Source organism: Crocodylus porosus, unplaced genomic scaffold, assembly GCF_001723895.1.
Source record: "Crocodylus porosus isolate Cpor-Errol unplaced genomic scaffold, CroPor_comp1, whole genome shotgun sequence".
NCBI lineage: Eukaryota > Metazoa > Chordata > Crocodylia > Crocodylidae > Crocodylus > Crocodylus porosus.
This window is the reverse complement of record NW_017728926.1, coordinates 14,194,352-14,204,229: the sequence shown is the minus strand read 5'-3', so window position 1 is coordinate 14,204,229 and position 9,878 is coordinate 14,194,352. Positions and strand designations below refer to the sequence as shown.

At 48.5% G+C, this 9,878-nt stretch overlaps 1 long non-coding RNA gene across 2 annotated transcripts in view; it reads left to right on the top strand.

The window, feature by feature from the left end:
- Positions 1–4,208, top strand: part of LOC109314393 — a 12,328-nt gene extending 8,120 nt beyond the window's left edge. Inside the window, exons 4-5 of one of the 2 annotated variants that reach the window (XR_002102278.1) lie at positions 480–574; positions 3,658–4,208. This is a non-coding gene — a long non-coding RNA (uncharacterized LOC109314393). Of the gene's footprint in view, positions 1–479; positions 575–3,400 lie in introns of both variants that reach the window. The other variant, XR_002102277.1, reaches the window with a different exon arrangement.
- The last annotated feature ends 5,670 nt before the right edge of the window (positions 4,209–9,878 follow it).

Sequence of the window (9,878 nt, the reverse complement as noted above, 5' to 3'; positions counted from 1 at the left end):
CCCGTCCTAACTTATACAGCCCCTGTGACCTCATTCACCTGGGCCAGTGGAGGTCAGCCCCAGTTGGCTGTCAGCCAACCAGTTTGAAATACATCACCTGTTACCGGGCAGATTCCAGCTCCCCAGGTAGATGCCCCTCACCCAGGTGGCTGATGCCAGTCCCGTGGGCAGAGGGAGCAGGTTTCCCTCTCCCTCAGGACTGCAGCCAGCTCAGGTTACCTAAAGAGACAGGCTGAGGTGTGAATCCTTTGTGCTGGCCCATCTTGATCACATTGTCACAGGGCAGAGATTTTGGGGAGAAACCAAGGTGGCTTTCTGCCACAGAGGAGACATCCCTGTTGTCTGTAGTAGTATATGGGGCGGGGCACCAGTCAGGGGGCAGGGCTTGTCAGTTTGACAGATGTATACCCACATGCTACTCTCAGTCCCTAATTCCACTATCTTGTACAGTTTTCAATAAAGTTTCATCTCGTTTCTAGTACTCCAGGCCTCAGGTTCATCCAGTTCCTTTTGCATGATAATCCAGTCCCTCTTCATGTTGGAAATGGCTTCCATCTCTGGGTCATCACCAGATGTAAGTAATGTACTCCTGGTGTTTGTGATGAGGTCAGTATTGAAAGTAGAGAACAAAATCAGTCCCCAAACCAGCTATTTGAGGAACTCCACTAGTAATCTCCTTCCAGCCTGGAGATTCATCTTGCACACAACCCACTATCATTTCCTTTTTAGCCACTATTTCTGTACTCTGTTCTTGGATGGATCCTCATCTACTCCTGCTGAACTTATATTTTCCCAAGTAGCACCATGCCAGTCACATTACTGAAGCCTAGATATGTTCAATCTACTGCATTTCCTTTCCTTGTGACCTCATTCACATCTATAAAGGGAGGAGCAAACCTCAAAAAGCCCAGATGCCTGAGCTTTAGAGGCCAACAATGCCTGTGGCCCTTCCCCTCTTCCAAGGGAAGCATCTATCCCTATCCTTGCAGTTCAACACGCAGCGCAGAACATGCTGTAACGAAGCGCTATGTGCTTCCCGATACACTTCCCTGTAGATATGCCTTGAAACATAAACCATGTAAGGAAATGGGAGAGATTGAAGCTGCAGTGATTCACTGGATATACTCCTTGAATTCTTCCTTGGTTTCCCCCAAGAGTGCTGGTACTGGCTGGGGCCTTGGAAGAAACCGAGCTTGCAGAACCTGAGGCTAAAATTAATAAAATGGTGGTGTGTGTTTGGAGAGAGGTAGTTAGCTGTGTTAGTCTGAAGTCGGGCGGAAGACAGTGTAGATGTGCACCTTATAGACCAGGGTTGGGCAAAATGCAGCCCGCGGGCCGGATGCGGCCTGCCAGGCCATTCCATCCAGCCCATGGGGCCCCTAAAAAATTTAGAAAGTTAATATTTATCTGCCCCTGGCTGCCTGTCATGTGGCCCTCGATGGCTTGCCAAAACTTGATAAGTGGCCCTCCACCCAAAATAATTGCCCGCTCCTGTTATAGGCTACCTAATACAGCATAAGCTTCTGTGAGCCTGAACTCTCTCCATCAGATGCTATGAAAGGATATGCACAGAGCAGTGTATAAAATGAAGCATGATTTGAATTTAAAAGGCAGGAAAAGGAGGCAGGGGAGGGGGAACAGTGCTAGGGGAGGCTGAGAGAGGCATATGCCTGTACACAGCACCTCTGAAACCACCACTGCTGCCGGGAAGGCGAGGACTCAGTCAGACCACAGCACGCTGCTTTTTCACAAGGGTGGTGATGATGATGAGGCAGCCTCTATTTCTGCAGTCCTGAGCCGCTGTTGTTGCAGATGAAAGACTGCAGGAGCCTGCTGCACCCGCCAAGTTTGTGGGTGCAAAATTAGAGGTGCCCTTTGGTGTGCAGCCTGGGTGACAGCTCCACAACTTTCTCTTCCTTTGCCCCCAACCCTGGACGAACCTCATTGCAGGGGCTGTGTGGAAGTACAGCTCTACGGGCGCTGGGGTGGCTGTTCTCCCCCAGACCCTTCCCTCAAACCTGGGGAGCAAATTAACGCCTGGTACCGAACGCCGAGCCTGTGCTATAGGGTCAGAACATGCCATTAAGAGAGGATTGGGGCAGCAGCGGACGCATCAGGAGCTGAGCTGGAGAGAGGACTGTGTGGCAGTGCAGAGCTGAGGAGCTCCTGTGCACATGGTCTTCGAAGCCCCGTTACCTTCAGCACCCACACATCTAAGGGGCTGAATTCCTGGTGCCCCCACCAGCCTCACCCTCCGAGAGCAACGCAGCAGGTCAGCCCAACTCATTACAGCTCACACCAAAGCTCTGTTCGCTTGGGTGCCCAACCATCGAACACTACTGGTTATCATTTAAGATGCCTACACAGAAATAAGCCACGGGGGGTGGTTAATACGTGAGCCCGAGAGAAGAGCCTTTACAGCATCCGAATGGGGTTAAGGATCTTAACACCTCCAAAATATTTACTCGCAGCAGTCTCTGTTCAACTCAGAAATATTTTATTGGCAGAAGGCGCGGTGCCAGAGTGCATTTGCCAGTGATCTCAGGCATCTGCTAGAGATGGAGCGAATATGTCAGGCATCGGCTTAGTATAGCGCTGCAAAGTGCAGCTTGGTTGTTATCCCCTGGTAAGGGAATGTCCAGATTCCTTGGCCAAGACTAACTGTCCCACAGGCAAGTTAGCTACCTACTGAGCAACCAAAATATTAAAAATTGCTAACATGTGGAATCTATTAAGACAGTAAGAAGGAATTCACATCCATTGTTTCACTTGAAATATAAAGGTTATAAAACTTAATGGCCACATGACAAGGGAACTATATGAAACACTCAGAGATTTACAGAGTAACTGCAATGCTTTTTAGGCATGTGGCCTGAAAATTGCTTTACAATAGGCAACCCAGCCTGTGGTTTGAGAACTGAGATTTTCTGGCCGTTTCATTTTTTCTTTCTTTCTTTCCTTTTTTTTTTTTTGTTGCCCTTCCAGACTGGTATTCAGTTACTGCAGCAGCTCCAAAGTAAAACAGAAACACAGCTTGTATCTTCTTTCAAGTATTTATTTCTTTTGTGCTGTTAACATCTAGCAATGAAAGGAATTGTAAGGATTTGGGAGGGGGGAGGGAATGAAAAGAAAAGAAAAGGAAAAATACCAACACGATGGCTTCATTTTTCACAGCAAGCGCAGCACAAATGAACAGCAAACACATACTGGGGAAAAATGCAAACAAAAGCTAACGTTTGTTAAAAGTTCAAGCGAGAGGCATCGTAAGGGCCCAGAGCAAACATTTCCCTTGTGAAATACTCAAAGGTTTTGCATTTTTGGGTCAGCTTTGCACAGCAGATGCCTCCTACACGTCCTACCCTTACCCTGCTCCTTTCCCCTCTATGGCAGTGGGTTGCAGGGAGAGGAGGGCCAGGATTTCAAAAGGATTCGCTCTTCGTTGGCTTCACTAAATAAAAGCCTGGCATGGAGATACTTTGGTGATGGCACTCAGGAGGCTGAAGTACTGAGGGCAGGTCTGCAGGTCAGAAATCCTATCTTCTTCCCCTGACTTTTCACTGACGTTTTTTGTGGCACCGGGCACGTCTTGAAAGTGCCTCTGCTGCCCCGTCTCTAAAACAGCGGTGAGGTGATGATAACCCTCCGTTCCCTTCGCAGAGCACGTCCAGATCTAGGGATGGAAAGTATGAGTGACGTGGCCTGCTTTGCATGTACAGGGAGAAGGACTTTCGTGTGATGCGGCAGAGCTTGTACAAGCTGAATCCCGTTCAGCAACAGGCACTGACAGGTCTCGATGCTAATACTCAAACTTCTCAGTGCCTTGCGTATCAGCGGCTCGGCGTTTACCCCTTTGGCATATATTTTCCTCATTCACTATATGTTATTTCCAGTTGCTCTTAATATACAAAAGCACATGAGACCATTGAATTTCCTTCACTATTTTGTCATCTCAAATCTGCTGGGGGTGAATGTCCTGCAAAATGGGTCCCAAATCTTCATGAACTAACTTCTGTTTATGGAAATATGCCATGCTGTGATGCACAGAAAGTTGTTTTAAAAAATCATTCCCATTTGCAGGGTCAGAAATTGGGAGCGTTGGCTTTTAGTTGACCTGAGATGAAGTGCTGGGTGAATACTGGGAGCAAAGCAAAGCAGAACAAAACCACAACTGGGACCAATAAAAAACAATTTCTCTTTGATTCCTTCCACGGGCATTTCTAGAAGCACGTTTTTGATCACAAGATTGGACTATGTCATGAGAACTCATTCAAATATGCATTTACATGAGTATTGGTGCCAGAAGCCCTTTGTAGTCATCATTAGATGTAGTGGAGCCCCTTAAAAGCTTTTTGTGGGTTTGGAAGTCATCCAGCCAGGGGACAGAAGCATACCATGTGACAAAGCCATCCAATCCCAGCAGTCACGGTGAATAGTTTGCAAGCAACTCATTGCCTTTAAGTACCTAAAGTGTTTGCATTTTTAAAAAACCCTGAAGTGTCTAGAATAATATCCTGAAGACTAACTCATGGAGAGAGGCTAATTTTGTAGCATTAATTGTTCACGTCAAGCAGTGGTGAGCTTCCCCGGGGCAGGCTTCACCTGCTCAATCAGACCCAGCATGAGCTTTGCCTTCTGCTATGAAAGGGGTCTATTTCCACCCGCTTTCAGGCATCATCAGTTTGGTAAGCTTCCCAAAGGGTTTCAGATCTGACCCCAGCCTCTGTGCTAAGCTGTAGGAACAGTGAGTTTATTTTCATGCCCTAAATACCTTAGGAATATGTTATCCAAGTGGGTCTCTCATTACTGACTGCAAACTGTGGCAGCCCTAATTATTCTGCAAGCGATGTCTTTGTACATCTCCAGCGTTCGGATAGAGAGGGCCTGTGTATTTTACTGGTTATGCTTTCACCTGATTTGCAAGGGCACTGCATTCCCAGTTCAGACCCGAGGGAGTGGGAACACTTGATTCCCATGAAAACTTCAGCACCGTTCCCTCTGCACGCCCAGCCCAACTTGGCAACCTTCCCTTTGCTCCATTGCTACCTCGGGACTTTCAGCCCCTTTTAAATTCTCAACAAATTGAACTCTGACAGATAGTCGAGGTGCAGATCCCAGCCCCATGGATGTCAGGACATGTCTGCCCTGCAGCGGCAGCATGGACGCCACTCCACCCACCTGCTCCTGCTCACACTTGCCCTGCCTGCTCGCTCCTGCAGGTACGTTCCCAACCGAGAAGTAGGCCAGCGGAGGGAGAATATCTCTGCAGCCACATTGGCAACCTTGGTCTCCAATGTGCTGGAGCGCAATCCCTGGCGATGACCGTGGAGTGGCCGTACTGGCACTCTTCGGGATTTGGACCATACCTGCACAAGCAAGAAAGCCGGGCAGGCAGCTCCCATGGTGTAGGCATGCCCGTAGAAGGCCCCCAACCGGTAGGAGGCAGTAGCAGTCCTGGTTCGTCAAGGTTTCGTGACTGGTTTGCTATGCTCCATGATTGAATCTAATCTCACAAATATTTAGGGCAGCCTCAATGTTAACATACAGCGAGGTGTGTTCACAGGCATGCACAGGTAAGAGACTGCCTCTGGGGAAGGAGAGGTGATGGATAATCTGCTTACACTGTGCTGTGGTGCAGGGATACTCAAATTACAGCTCTTCCCCAGAGGGAAAAATGAAAGGAAACTTTGTGAAAACAAAGGATGGGGAAAACTCATAAACCTCTACGGTTCTGCTGGCACACCTGAAGAGGGGAAGCTCAGCTAGCGTAACCTCAGCACATCCAAGGGGCAGCTTTTGGGCCAGGTCACTTGCCTGTTGAGCAAATCACTTCGGGAGAAATGCAAAGAAATTATTATAGGGTTTGCCCTGCACAGTGCCAGGCTGGTGTCTAAGTCGAGTTATCGTTGTGTCCCCATAGAATGGGTATGGAGATGGGGAGGGAGACTCTGAGTGCCTCAACCATGCTCATAGAGACTGGGAAAGCTAGGAGTGAGGCCATCCAATGCTTTAGCCATTCTTATTCCAGACAGATTGTTCTCAGTGATGGTGTATTTCAAGGGTTTTACCAACAGAAAAATGTACACGAGTAATAATGCCCACCAATCCATGTCTATGGAGCAGGGAGCCACTACTGTGGGAAGCAGTATCATCATGTAAATGTGAATACCAAAATTGAGGTCCATTATATAACCTCCAGCTTTTCTTGGACACTGGTGTGTGGGGAAGAATTCTGCTAAGAATGGCATTATCCAAAAATCTGACAGCCAGTACATAGTATTTAATGAATTTATATACTGATGACCACACAGCCACCTAGCAGATCTCCTTACACAAGCCAAGCCATAGCTTCTCTGCTCAGAGATTGCCAGGGCTTCTGTAGCCTGAGCTTTTTTAAGTTTGAAAGAAAGGAAATTGCTTCCTGAAAGTTTGAATGCTATGAGACGTGTGGACTGCCTGTCTTAATCCAAAGTAAAATGCTGGGTCTTATCTGAGAACATTCCCAAATTCAAAAATTGGTTTGCTCAAAGATCACCTCTATCAGGAAATGCACTTCAGTGCCACATGGGCTTTACTGAGATAGTGCTGTAAGGAGCAGAATCACGTTGGCTGGGTTCGTGTACACGTTTATTAATGCACCGCAATTACGGTGCATTAAGTTTAGTATCTGTAACCACAAGTACAACTTAATGCACTGTAATCAGGACTATAGTGCATTAGTGCTGGTGCAGGCTTTTTAAGTGATGCCAGTGGACTGTAAAATATGAATTCTGCTCTAACGGTGCTGTTAGTGTCTCGTGTAGTCATGCCCAGTGTGCTCTACAACCTCGTGAGACTGAAAGCAAAGCAACTGCCCTACAGAGCTATTTAATATTGAAATTTGTGCAAACCTTCCTTATCTTAACTATGCTTTGGCTTCATAGCACAGGACTTGAGCATGTGCTTGGACACTCCTATACCCATAGTAGGTTGCTCCTGCTAGAGTAGGCTGTATTTCACTGGTTTAATATGGTTGTTTAACCACGGAATTTGCTTCAGCTGATAGACTTAATGCATTTGTTACAGATTTTTCTTAGCTCGATGAAAATGATAGATTCAGAATAGATATTTTGATAAAACAACTATCCGGTGCTGCCTGGAAAATAGGTTCTTGCAATGGCAGGCTTCTGCGTAAGGTCAACATGTGAGAATTTCAGCATATCTGTGTTAGGTTAGCTGGGTGTGGGAACCATAGACTCACCAGTTGGAAAACACAAGCATATTATTGCTGCTCTCTCTTTTCTGCCTTTTATCGGCAGTGGAAAAGGAATATAGATAAGTTGCACAGCTCTGCGAGACTAATCCATCATTTCACGTCTCTAGAGGGAGAGCCAGAAGCTATCTTATTGCTGCAAATGGGTCAGTCACCAGCCTGATTTACAACCTTCCTTCCCTTTTTGTGACAAAGTTTTCAAGCAGTATTTGCAGAGCACTTCTGCTATGGCCTTGAACGGGTGACCTCAAGGCGGTCAACCACGCACCTGAGCGCCTCCACCACTCCAGCTCCTGTACTTCATAGCGAGCCAAAGATGCTTCTGAGTGCGGGCTTTGCTCTGCGTGATCCAGCTTCTGCTATGTGGGCCCCGAGGTCCACCTTCTCCTGGAGGCAAAGTGAGGGACACAGATGAGTGACCCAGAGCCTAAGCAAGTTAACCTGCCCTGCGAGCAGTTACATAACTAGGGGTGGGCACGAGGGGCACATGTCCTGAGCACCGCCTGAAGGGGGGCACTGGAATACCCCCTCCCCACCACCAGACCCCATGCCCTGGCTGCATTCCCATGCCAGGAACACCAAAGCAGTGCCCCGCTGCTGCTGCTTTAAGAACAACAGCCCGGGTGGGCAGAGCATGTGGTGGTAGCCACAGAAGCAGCTGCAGTCAGGGACTGTTTAAGCGTTCCCAGCATAGGTAAGACTACTAGTGCCCCACCACGCACCTCTCCTGCGGCGTTTTGCCCCCAGGTGCCACCTCTCCTTGTTGCATGATTGCCTCTGAGAACTTACAACGAGGGGCGTGACTGGCTCATGCAACACTATAGGCAGAGTATAAAGCCTATAGCCAGCTGCCTATGCCTGCTTAATGCAACTTAACCCGGGCCGAGTAAGGCTCTTGCTCCTTTGTTGTGCCAGGGCTTACATAAGGTTTGTGAGGGCAGCTATTGACCTTGTCTCAGCACCATGGCTTTCTTCCAGCTACCACTTTTCAAGTGCTAATCTCTCTTGTTGTACTTCAGGGACAGCTTCAGCTTGCTATGTGATCTGTATTCCTTTCTATAGTATCTGGCAAGAACCAAGACTGTAAATCTACCTTTCGAGTGACTCTCTGAATAGCTTCAGCTTTCCAGAAGGTTTCCCACTGTAGCAATAAGTGCTGGGAACTGATTTGCCTGTGCATCTGATCTCAATAACAAAGACCCTGCAGACCTGTACGAAGCAGATTTGTGTCCCATTATCTGTTTTTCAGGGAGAAACTTGTAGACTACGAGAGATTTTTTTTTTTCTTTTCAGTTGAAAAGGACCATGCTTTCAATACAGTCTGGTGACATTAGCATGGCTTGCAAAAAGCACATGGAAGGTGTCAAATGATCACGTCTCACTTTTGCTTTCGTTAGTGGTTGCTGCTGTTCCTAGGCCGAGGTGGGCAGCGAAATCCCATGCCGTTCACCTTTGGTAGTGACGCCAGCTGGAATTTGCCCCGGTGCATGCTGAGGAGCCATGTAGCTTTATAAAATGGGGAGAAGGAAGGAGATGGCTGGAAACCCCCCTCAAGGGTAGGCCTGTTTGTTGTGCTACACCTCTCTCCGCTCGTGGCCAGCTGCTGCAGACAGGATCCGGCAACCTCTGGCAGCGGCAGCTGGGAATACCGAATCACTGGGTTGTGGTGACCCAGCTGTAGACAGCCTGATATTTTGGGCACAGTGACTCATAGCAGTAGCCAAGGGTGACAGCCTAGTCTTCACTTGTAGGAAATCTCCATTCCTCTGTTATTATATACTCCCCGAGACCGTGAGGAGGCAGGAGGACCTCACCTTCTGATCTAAGCCTTGTCTGACAGGGCTCTGCCTGTCTATCCTGTTTTTCCTTTGGGGTGTGCGTGCGTTTTCCCACATAGACCTTTGTTATTTGAGCCCCTACCTGCGATTCAGGGAGCTGCCCTGCTCCCTGAAGGAGGTTTTTTTTCTTCTGAATATGTGCACAGTGCACCTGTGCGGATCGGCCTGGCTCTTTTCTCTATTTATCTGTTGCGTAGCCCTCGCAGAAGGGAGCCAGAGTTACTTTTGGGGTTTTTTGGCTTGTGTCTCCTTGTCCCTATGATGTTGTTTTAGCAGGGCCAGAAACATTAGGCATGGACACTGCTCCAGAAATATTTCCAAGTGGTTTGCGATCTCCTTCCGCCCAGAAAGTTGGGTTTATTATCTAATCAGCTCAATGGGGCCACTTGTGCTTTCTGGAAAAGGCGCTTAATGCCGCAGTGTAACGCAGCATTAAGTAGCCCTGTGTAACGCACTCCGAAGGCTGCACACGGGCCAGGGTGGACTATGGAGGAGGGCTGATTCCTTGTGGGACCTACTCCAGGGGTGGCAGCAGGGTGAGGAAGCTGGGGGGGGGCCAGCGGCAGCTCCATTTTCTGCAGTGCTGCTGGCAGCATCCGACTATGTCCTGTCACCTCCATCCGCGGCTTGAGAGGAGGCAGCCGAGCACTCGGTCAGGACTCCAGCTACTACTGATTTGGGCTCTTGAAGGAGTCAGGCCAGTATTTGGGCTTCAGGGACGAGGTCTCGCCTGGCGCACCGCCCCCACGGGAGATGAGGTCTCGCCTGGCGCACCGCCCCCACGGGGGACG